Here is a 12,408-nt window from a genome sequence, read left to right as displayed (position 1 = left end):
CTGTGGTCTTTCAAAAAGTCATTGCATTTAACAATGAACATTTGAAATTTCTGCAATCAGTATTGCTTATATTCTTGTCTGGGGTGAAACTAAAGTACAATGTGATGAGAGACATGAGGAACTTGTCAGCTTGGCTTGAAAAATGCAGTCTCAAACTGAATAAAGATAAATGCCAAATTTGTTTGACAAATATTAAATATATAGGACATGTCTTATACATATACCATACATCAAGGAATGCAATCTATCCTAAAAAGATGAGGGAAATAACTTAGACTGAGAAATAAGATGTACAAGTTGCACTGAGATGTTTGTGTATGATTTCAGTACTTAATCACTTTAATTCCTACATTTTTTCTGAAGTGTGAACACCTCTAAGAAACAAAGAGTGGTGATACCAAATGGAACAAGAAAAAACATATTAGAATGCTAAAACAGTGCCACAGTTTCCTACGGCTCATTTTATGGTATAAAAAAGCCAAGAGTTTTGCAAGAAGAATGTGAGACAATTTTATGTTAGAACAGAGTTATTGCAAGAATGTAAATCATTTGCCTATTATAACAGAGCAATGGCTGAATAGCAAATGAGATATGCTCACAGTGATAAACAGCTTCTAGCTATCATATGAAATGGTAAGCATTATACGTGTTTGTGTATGTTAGGCACATCTGTGATGAGACAGACCATAACCATTACAATGTATATTTTTTAAGCTACTTCATAAATCACCATTAAGTCTACACAGACAACATTTGATTTCAAATAAATATTGTTTACCAACAGCAAAGAAAGTCAGGAAGAGAGCTGCTTACTTCTGATGCATTAAACAGAGTCTAAGCGAAGGTAAGGAGGAATTGTTGATCATGACTTAAGAGTGATAGCAATCATTCCTTATCCGTCAGTGTTTGATGAAATGTTATAAGAATCTGTAAAGGATACAGACTGTGATACACAATGTAGATGCAGATAAACATGATAATGTAAGGCTGGACAAAAGAGAAGAAGAAAAAATCCATTTCAATTACATGTGCACATTGTATTTTGTTATGAAATCAGTCAGGTGTAGAAGCTTTTTTTTTTCAAGCTTAATATTATTATAGTGTGTACTAAACTGTGACAGAAAATGACTGACAGAATACATGAAACAAATTTTGGAAATTTGAAATGTATGTAGAAAGTACAAGATATTATATTTTCATCAGACATGCCCCATCAGGTAGACATGATGGTGAGGTGCTGCTAAATATGCAGTTTGATTCTACACAGTCCTTCACAAAAGAGATGGAAAAAAAACTGTTAATGTTTTTTTTTCAAGTTAATGACAATCATTACATTTAAGCAGATTATCATTCCAAACTTAGAGAAGTAACTAATGATAAATTCATTATGCGTCTTAATATGATTTTCTGAAGACAATGGATTCCAAATATTCATATTTCTGAGTACGTTAGTCAATATGTAAGTTAGAAACTTCACAAGTTTACAAGTAATAGGAGTTTGGACACATTACTATCAGGATGAGATATTTGCAATCCAATGATGAAGAGGATAAAGTTAGAAAGAGAGTAAAAACAATGATGAATAAAATTTCTGATAATACAAAGCAAGGCTATTATCCAGCATTACTTGAGTACAGAACTATTCTGCTACAACTGGTTGGGCTTCCAGCTTTGCACTCATTGTTAATGTGAAGATTCAGCTCAAAATCATCCAGGTCTTCTGTGTTGTTATAGATTCTCCGTTGCATTTTTTAAAGCTGTCTCGCTATGTTAAACCCATTTAACATAGCGAGACACCTTTAAAAAAGCAACGGAGATAGGAAGATCTCCGTTACTTTTTTTAAAGCTGTCTCGCTATGTTAAACCCATTTAACATAGCGAGACACCTTTAAAAAAGCAACAGAGATCTTGCGCTCTCCGTTGCTGTAAAAAAAGAGTTATACTAATGGAAAAAGTCCGGGTGACTGGACCTTTTTCCATTAGTATAACTCTGATTTACAATGTGCACACTGACCAATCAGTGTGCACATTTTGGAATATTAATGGGGGGGTCATTGTATAATGCCAATTATTCTTCAGTTCATTTTCTAGTGCTAAATAGTAAACCAGAACAATTACAGTATTAATAGAATGGAAATTAATAGTAGGAAAAAGAAAATGAGAACTACTGAAGGCATGGAAATATGGATTATGCAAGATTAATAACAAGGTAAGAAAAGGGAGTATATGTTTTGGTATAAGTAATTTTTAATTGGGAAAGAAAGCATAGTAAGGATGTTTCTGTGAGGTTATGAAAGGAGGAATAAAATGGCGTAGGAGTTTGCATGTTTAGATTGAGTGCTTTAGAGTTTAGAAGTTGTAAAATGGTTTTATTTTGGTTTCAGACCTGATTTCAGTAGGAATAATGTTCCGCACTTTAGCTAGCAATACCAATTGCAGTGATTCCCTTGTTAAGTTGCAAGATTTGTAAAGTGTAAGCAGATTGATTTTTTTTCTGTAACATACGAATCCTTGTTTGAATACAATTTAGCCAATTCCTTGTAATGTGTGATATTTATTATGTGTATGATGTCTAGGTATGCAAGAAATAGATTGATTTGTAGGTCAAGCCAGTAAAGTTTGGTTAAAGCAATACAGTGATGGGTTCTAGTTGGAAATCTTTGAATTGATTTCTGATTTTCTGGCAAAACTTTAGAACACAACACAGATAAAGTGACACTCCGTTTACTTTGCACAGCTGATAGTTGCAAGAACAAGACAATGCGTGAATGCTAAATGTGTGAATGTCTGTCTACACTTCTCAGAGCAGTGCCTTCTTGTCTAACATATAAGTAAAATGACAACTGAGGGAAATCAGAGCTTAAAGATTTAAAATAACAAACACCAAGAATGTTTGTCTTATAATTCTAATAGACTCCATCAGAGTGAGATAATCACTATGTGCCCCTTAAATAGTATCATCAACCAATCAGAGCTCATGAACTCTTAAAGACACAACACTTTAAACACACACACACAAAAAACACTTGTGAAATATTAATCTAGAGTGCTGATCATATAAGCATCAGAATAACAAAATAAAAAATGTATATTCAATATAAATACAAGGCCTAAGAATTACAGTTACAGTTACCGTCTTTTAAAACACAAATAATAGAAAGGGAATCATTCATACAAGGTCCAGAACATGCATTTAACCTTACTTGCCAAAATAACTCCTTCATCTCTGACATATTCTCATAATATCCACCTTTATTATTACATAAAACTTCATCAATATCAAATAAAATTCATTTATTAAAATATTTACAACACTTAGCCTCAGACCTGGAGAGAATCTAAACTAAACCAGAAGCATCCACTGTGATAAATATATCTAAAGTTTGTGCTGCACTTTTGAACTAATTTTCTTCTTAATTGCTGCCATGTTTTATCTTTCTTGTTGCTGCTTGACTTTTTTTTCTGCACTTTGAAAAAACTGGTTCTTCTGTATATCCTAGCATTGGCTAGATTCTGATCTGCTGAATCAAGACTGTTTGGCATTTATTGAGCACTAAAACCAGCCTACATTAAGAAGTCCCTCCTGCACCCTTGTGGAAGTAATAAGCAGCCTAGGACCTCTTTTAGGTGGGGATTGCTGGAAAATGGTTTAGTTTTGGTCTCGCCCATTGGGTATTTTGAATTTAAGCTGTTTAATTCCATTTGTATTTAAGCAATGCATTTGCAGCTAGCTGCAACGCACCCCAGGGGTTTAGCGCTGTTGTGTATAGACACAAATGCTTAGAAACAGCAACTTTCCTTTGATACTGGCTAAAGAACCCTCCTCAACTCCACTGCCTCTCTCTGTGCTATGCAGTTGCACTTTGCTAACCAGTGAGCAACTCAGCTGTGCATTCTGATGTGCTGACACAATCTTTCACCCTTAGCCCTCCATAGAATAACCGTCCTTGTTTAGCCTCACAAGCAAACCCTGGTCCATCTTACTCATCCCCACTAGCTACCACAATATATGCCTGGCATAATAGATAGACAATTCAGTTTCCCACCATTTCTCCAGCCAACCTGATTGACATGGGCATCCTGATGCAATTTAGCATGTATACTGACAACCACTTGCTTCTAAAGCAAATACAGTGTGGGAGAGATGTAACTGTACCATGAAATTAAAATCAGTCTACTTGCATAACAATAAACAAGACATGCAACAGGTTGTCAGCACATAGAACTCCTCCTTCACACAAGTTAAGGTCAAGACACATACTCCAAATATGCAGATGTACTCACTAAGAGCCTACCAAAAGACTACAGACTTCCAAAAGAAACCAACATACACATACTGGTACATGAACAGAATCCACCACTACACATTTCAACACACATGTCAGTGTCTCAGCAATTAAGTCCTAAGGCAAAACACCTCAGAACCAAATCTTCTGGTCATAGGTGACTCAATACTGAGGCACACAGATATCCGCCTCACCAGGCTGAACTAGGAGAAGGTCATGGTCAGCCATCTGTCAGGTGCAAGGATTTGCCAAATTATGCATGCACTCAAGTCACTCAGTAACAGTTACTGTTATGACTCTGTCATAGTACATGTTGGTGTAAATTACTTCAGACATACCTCTCTGGACTATATGAAGAGAGACATCACTGAACTCTCCGATTATGTGTCCCAGGCAGTTATGTCCCTAGCCCTAAACAGCATTCTACCTTCACCTAGGATGATGACATAATACAGACCAAAAATGGTTGATTTCAATAACTGGCTTAGTTTCTGGTGTCATTCCAGGGAGATCCAGTATCTGTCAGCCTGGGAAGACATGGTGGTCAGTCCACACTGCTTTCCCAGAGATGGTCTTTACCTGTCTCACAAGGCTTTTGGATACTGACAAAGACACTTGCCTCCCTTATAGTGTATTTTTTAGGCAATGTCCAAATAACAAAACTTCTGATGTAAAGAAATCCACTAAAGACAAACTGAGGGTCATGCTACTTAATGCTAGGAGCTTAAAGAGTAAACTATACTCCCTGGAAGCACTTTTCGCTTTAGAAGATACTGTTTGTCCAGTCACTGAGACCTGGTTCAAGGCTACTGAGAGTACCCCAGCCATACAAGGCTACAATGCCTTTCACACTTTCAGACCCCAGAATGAGCATGAAAGAATCAAACATGGAGCTGTATCCCTCTTCATTATATCCAAATACATCTCAAGACCGGTGAAACAGTACGACTGTCTTGAGCTGGTCCAGATCCAATTCACTTGAGGTAAAATATCTTTCTACATAATAGGTAACTACAGGTCCCCCAAAATGAACCGGTAGAAGCACACTGCCTATCTGGACTTTCCAGAGCTGCACATTAAACAGCCAATCATCTTGGTCATGGGAGATTTCAACTATCCTTCCATCAATTGAACATCTTACTTGAGTACTAACATGATCACTATGATGATCATTGGCTTTGCAAATTCAAATGCCATGGAGCAGTTGGCCCACACCCCCACTGGGGCTCAAATGTCCTGGACCTAGTGCTCACCAGAATGAGGGGTCACTACACTACCCCCTGCGTGTTGCCCTCCCTGGTAAGGTCAGACCATAAATCTGTCTTGCCTGAAGTAAAGATAAAACCTGACAACCCTACAGGAGTAAAAAAAAAAAAAAAAACTGAAAAATTTCTCCAAAGCAAATTATTGCGATGGGATAAAAAGTTTCAAAGCCCCTGCCAACATAGCCAACAATGACTCTGATGCAGAGGAATACACAAATCCCCTATATAGCCACTTAAACAAATGCACTCACTTAGCTGTACCTAACAGGAACAAAACTAGGTCTTCCCATAAAAACAAGCCATGTTGGTGGACTGTAAGTATAAATAAGTTATACATCAAAAGAAAGAAACTGATACCTAAGAACAGGAGAGAGCTTACTCAGTAGAGGAAAAATATCCTCCACAGTTTGAATAAACAAATAGGATATCTCGTTAAGTCCTCTAAGTCTAGCAATGAGGATAAATTAGCATTCGTAGCTAAAGACAATCACAAGGCATTATTTAGCTACATCCAGAACCTAAAAGGGAGTGCTCAGCTGTGTGCCAGATGTATACTGGATGGTACTACTCACACTGAACCTGAAGATATTGGCAACCTGCTGGCTGACAGATCTGGCAATATCTTCACCCTCCTGTCCCCACCAGACATACCCTAAAGCATTCCTAATATCAGTCCTCTACAGAATATCTCCAAAGAACAGGTCATACAAGCACTCTCCAAGACCAAAAACAAGGCCTCTATTGTACCAGATGACATCCCAGGCTGCTTACTCAACAAGCTAAAACATGACCTAGCAGAACCACTCAGCACTCATTTTAACCTCAGCTTGATAACCGGCTTTGTCCCAGCAGAGTACAGAAAAGTAACAGTGATCCCCTTACACAAAGAGGGCAAACAACTGACCTTGAGAACTATCAACCCATAAGCCTGACCAGTCTTATCTGTGAGGCCATGGAAAGAATCATCATGGACCTTACCCACAAGGACAAAGGTGACCTTCAAACTCTTGACGTGATCTAGTTTGGTTTCATTAAGAGTAGATCTTGCTTATTAAACCCGATGAACTTCTTTGAGAATGTCACCAAAGCCCTGGATGAGGACAAAATAGCACATACTGCCTATTTTGATTTAGCCAAGGCCTTTGACACAATCCCCCATTCAGGTATCATAGAGAAACTCTTCCAGCTGGGGCTAACCCATACATTACAAGATGGGTAGCCAACTGGCTCACAGACAGAACGCACACTGTCAAAGTTGGGGAGTCCACCTCCACTAGTAGACTAGTTATCAGTGGAGTACCACAAGGATCTGTGCTGGGGCATTTACTACATGGAATCTATTTCACTGAAGTCCAGGCAAATGTAGATGGTCTGTGGCTTACTAAGTTTGTAGATGAGTGTAAACTGGCTGCAATCATAGAGTTCCCCAGTGATGTTAACATATTACAGAAAGGGCTGACACAGACAAATGATTGATGCCAAACTCAAAGACTAAAACATAACACAAAAAAAAGCCTCATTATCCCCTTTAGAAAAGAAGTAGCCCCTGCTAATTATGATATAGCTAGCACTCCTCTAAGCTCAAACCTAGTGGTATTTGTCTTGGGAACATAGGTTGATAGCAACCTAAACTTAGATCGCTGTGTATCAGTAGTGGTAAGAAAAGCATTCCACATTGTGCATCTCATAAATAAGGGCATCACAGCCAAGACTGAGGAGGTTAAAGCTCAACTGTACTCAACCCTTATCAGACCACTAAGTGAGTACAATGCTTCCTTCTGTATGTATCTCACTAGACACCTGCAGCAACTGGAGAAACCAAAGAGGTTTTTAACCAAGAGAATCCAGGGCCTCCAAAACATGACATACTTGGAAAGATTGAAAGCCCTGTCACTGTACTCTGCATCATACAGGCTGCTGAGAAGCGACTGGTGCCTGACCTTCAGAGCAGTCTTGCACCCTGCCCTAATCAAAATGCTGCACATCCGCAAATCAAATGAGACACGAATAACTCTCACCAGGGATCTCTACCTAGCCTGTGACATTAACAGAACATGCAGGAGAGACAGCTATATCTCCCAGAGATTACCATTCCTTGGAATAAGCTCCCACTCCATGTGAAGCAGAGCTTCTAATTGACCCTATTCAAGTGTAATCTTGACAACTGGATGGGTGACTGTAAGACCGTAAATTCACCCCAGGGGTGGCTCCTATGTCCCTCATGGACAGGGGCAATCAGTGCTGATGACAGAATCACTCTGATAATAATGAACACCGTACTAAGGTCAATAAAGGTACTTGGGTTTTTTACATGGCTAAGCCTGCAAAGGCCCTAAGGTCATTTGCTTAGTAACCTCCTATAAAACTATGAACCTTTAAATAAATCACTTCTACTTTTCCATTACTGATGTATCTGCTATACTTGCAAATACCATATTTCATCATACAATATGTTCCCTTACTAAATGAACATAGACCGTGACACACCTTCTAAAAGGTTTTATTTAAGATTTTCTCTTCCCTATAAGTTATCAATTGATGATCACCCAAGTTCTTCTTCAAATCATGTGGAAACATCAGTTCCCATACTCATTATTGTAAGGAAACACCATAGACCCATTCTTATCAATATTGTTCCCAGTTATCACCATGGAATTATTTTGGCAAATAAGGTTAAATGCATGTTCTGAACCTGGTATTAATGATTCCCTTTCTATTAGTGATGTTTTAAAAGACTGTAACTCTTAACTGTAATTCTTAATCCTTTTTATACTTGCATTTGAATATACATTTTTTTTTTACATTTTTACATGTTTTAAACTTATGCTAAGAGGTCATGAGCTCTAATTGGTTGATAATACTATTTAAGGGGCACATAGTTAATGATTGCCTCCCTCTGATGAAGTATTTTAGAATTGTAAGCTGAAAGTGCTTAGTGTGTGTTATTTTAAATCTTTAAGCTCTGATGTCACTTGGTTGTCATTTCACTGGAATTCTACATAGCGTTTTGTTTTTGGTTATTAACATATAAACAGATAGAAAGTGCCACTTTTTAAATAAGTGGATGCCATTTTATGTCTCAGTATTATAGCAACACAATAATGGTATGATGATCATATTAAGTGAGTTTGCCTGAAAGTACACACAGACACACACACACACACACACACACACACACACACACACACACACACACACGCACACGCACACGCACACGCACACACACACACACACAAAAATATATAGATATAAATATAGATATGTAAATATTGCTTTGGCACAAAATTATGCAGACTAATAGCTATGCAGCATTACTGATGAAATCTGTTTAGGTCTGTATCTACTCAGCTATGGACTTCACTTTCTATGTGCAGACACATAAATGTATCTTGAGCTCAACATACAATATCCTGGCAAGGGCAACCTGAATTCATCAACATTAATCATGGCAGCACCTGGGATGAAAAGTCTGATTCATAGTATTTAGAACAGGGAACAGTATAACTTGGTGTACATTTTTTCTCCAAAAAAGGTTTATTATTTTCCATATATAATAATATTTAGCATTACAGCCATCTGTGTAAACAAATGTTATAACACTTTATATACACTATGTAGAATTGGCCTGAAGAAGTAATAATGCAAAAATAAAAGAAAAGAAAAAAAAGGAAAATATAATATACAATCAATAAAAATGTATAAGTTACACATTTAGTCAGTCTGGGTCCATTTTTAGTGTCTCAATAAGAGCAAGATTTTTTTCCAAGGATTGCTAATCCAAGTTTTATGGGTAATTCTCAGTTCTTTAACCTTGATTTCTAGTAATGCTGTTTCTTCAAGAACTCTTCCAAAGTGGGTTCTTGTGTTGACTTCCATTTTCTTGTTATACATTTCCTTATCACTGCTAGTATGGGCTAAAGCAGATATGTCTTTTTTACTCATTTCTGTAGTGTCATTAACATTCAGCAAAAATAGAGATTTGGTTAAAACAAAAGAATCTGTGAAGATAGCTTGGAGAAATTTAGTGATTTCTTCCCAAATTTTTTAATATTAATACATTTATATAAACATGTATCCAGTCTGCTTTACATATTAGTGAGAATCTCCAAAAAGTGGATTTTTCGAGTGTGTTGAATTTGGCTAATTTATCGGGTGTAATAAATGCCCGTGTATAAATTCCCAAGTGTATATTTTCCACATTCAAATGTTGAATTAATAGAGTACAGGAGATTAGATTTACTTTTATCTGATAGATTAGTTTGATATCCTCTTGTTATGAAGTTCCAAAAATTTAGATTGGGGTTAGTTTTATAGTTCATTACAATTTTATATATTTTTGAAATTAGATTTGTCCAATTATAGTTGTTGTATATAATTTCAAACATAAGACTTGTAAGTTTAGGACTAGTCTTATAGGAAGATTTAATGATTATCCTGTTTAGATTTTGAGCATGTGATAGTATGCTTTGAAGTACCAACCAATCTGCATTTGATATATAAATATATACTTTGGATTTGTTGAATGTCTAGTACTTTTTGATCCTTTATACAATGTTGGCAGCAAATAGCAAGTAGTTTTTCATCTCATATTTTATGGATTTTGTTAAAAAAGTTTTTGTAGAACTAAAGGGTATTAATAAGTCCATCCATATCTCAATGTCTGTGTTGGTATATATGAATCGTCTAAATAAATTATGGATGTTATTTATGTAGTTTAAATTAGTTGGTTTTGTTATATTATATTGAATGTAAATAATCAATATATGCCACAGCCTATTATTTTCTTCATTTAACATAAGATTTTTAGTTATTTTGTTTTCATTTAGGAATATAATAGTATGCAGTGTTTTCCAAATTGAAGAATACTTAGGATCAAACCAATTAATAATAGTTCTGAAAATGGACACTTTTATGTATGTCTCTATATCTGGAAAGTTGATTCTACCCATTTCCCATGATCTGATGTGATATGAGTAAGCTATCCTATTTCATTTTGGAAACCAGAGGAAATTCAGTAGGGTTTTACTCACATCTTTTAAAAATTTCTTGTTTGGTATCATAGGGATAGCATGTGCAATGTTCATAGATTCATAGGTTGGTACTAGGCTATCAGCCCTAGGACCTATACAAGCCTAGCCATAACAATTCCCTGGCTATTTCTTCCCACACTATTTACTTCCCTGGACCCCTGTCTAGCAGGGCGACTGACGTGATCCCCGGGGTGTATTTCTTTTCTCCCATCCAATCGTCAATGTTCCTCTTGTAGAGTGCCTAAGAGGCACTCTGCTTGACATGTATGGGCAATCTATTCCAGAGTCTGAGGAGTCTCTGGGTCAGGAACCTATCCCTTCAGCATGTTTTGATTATTGTGATGACAAGGTTTAGATCCCTGAAGCATGTGGCTCTGAGGGATTGGGATTTCTTTAAGTGTAGCATGTCCAACAGCTCTGGGTTTGACATGGCCTTGTATGTTAAGCAGAGATCGCCTATGAGTAGACGATATGCGACAGAGTATAGCTGGAGTTTTTTAAGGTGGTCAGCGTAGGGCATCTGCTTTAGGCCTGTGATTCTTTTAGTGAGGTATTTCTGCAGCCTTTCCAGTTGTTGCAGATGTCTTGAGAGGTACATACCAAATGGTGCATTATATTCTATAATGGGTCTAATGAGGGATAAGTAAAGTGGGACAACGACCTCTTTTTTTTCTGGATGAAAAGCCCTTAGTGATAAGGTGTGCCACATAGAAGGATTTCCTGACTGTTGTGGCGATGTGGTTATAGAAGGTGAGACCACTGTCCACCTGTGTCCCTAAGTCTCTTATCACACTTTCAGTGTTTAGTGTACTGCCACATATATGGTAATTCACGGGTACATTTTTTTTCCCATAGGGGGTAACTATACATTTCTTGGCAGTGAGCTTGAGCCCATGGCTCTGGCACCAAGCATCTGTTTCTGTAAGGCCCTTTTGTAGAGTATCCACATAATTTGGGGATTCAATAATGGCTCCCAGTTTGCAGTCATCTGCGAACTTTGTTAGCCAGAGTCCCTTAGTGTTGGCCTGTAGTTCAGAGAAGTAGATTCCCAGGACTGAACCCTGAGGTACTCCACTTGTCACTTGTCTGGAGCTGGATTTGGAGTTGGCTACTTTTACAGTGTTGTTTCTATCAGTAAGCCAATTAGCAACCCATTGGGTGACGTACGGATTAATGCCCAGCTTAGTAAGTTTATCTATGATTCCAGAGTGGGGGATGGTGTCAATGGCCTTGGCAAGGTCTGGATAGGCTGTGTGAACCACCTTACCCTTGTCCATGGCTCTGGAGACTGATTCAAAGAAGTCAATCAGGTTCAGGAGACAAGATTGGCCCTTCACGAACCCAAACTGGGTGGGGTCCAGTGTTTGAAGGTTGCCAATGTCTTTGTTTATAAATTCCATAATAATATGCTCCATGGCCTTGCAGATAAGGCCCGTCAGACTGATGGGATAGTAGTTTCTGGGATCCAAGGTGGATCCCCCCTTGTGGAGTGGGATAACTGTAGCTCTGCACCACTCAGTGGGCAAGAAACCTGAGGTGAGGCTATGATTAAACATGACACTTAGGTGAGGTGCCAGTTCATATTGTAGTTCATGTAGTACACAGCCCGGGATGTCATCTGCTCCCATGGATGCTGTATTCTTAGTTTTGGAGAGTGCGTTTTTTACCTGCGTGGCCATTATTACCAGAATTTGACAATCGTCTGGTATTGAGATGGGCCATTTAGGGGGTGAGAGGGGGGGTGAAGTTGGCACTGAATCAATCTGCCAGGATATTGGCAATATCCTTGGGATCAGTATATTTAATGCCATTCTGTTTTAGCTCAGA

This window comes from Protopterus annectens, chromosome 1.part2 (assembly GCF_019279795.1).
Source record: "Protopterus annectens isolate FY-2018-M chromosome 1.part2, PAN1.0, whole genome shotgun sequence".
Taxonomy (NCBI): domain Eukaryota; kingdom Metazoa; phylum Chordata; order Ceratodontiformes; family Protopteridae; genus Protopterus; species Protopterus annectens.
The sequence above is the reverse complement of the archived record's forward strand: the minus strand, read 5'-3'. Positions refer to the sequence as shown.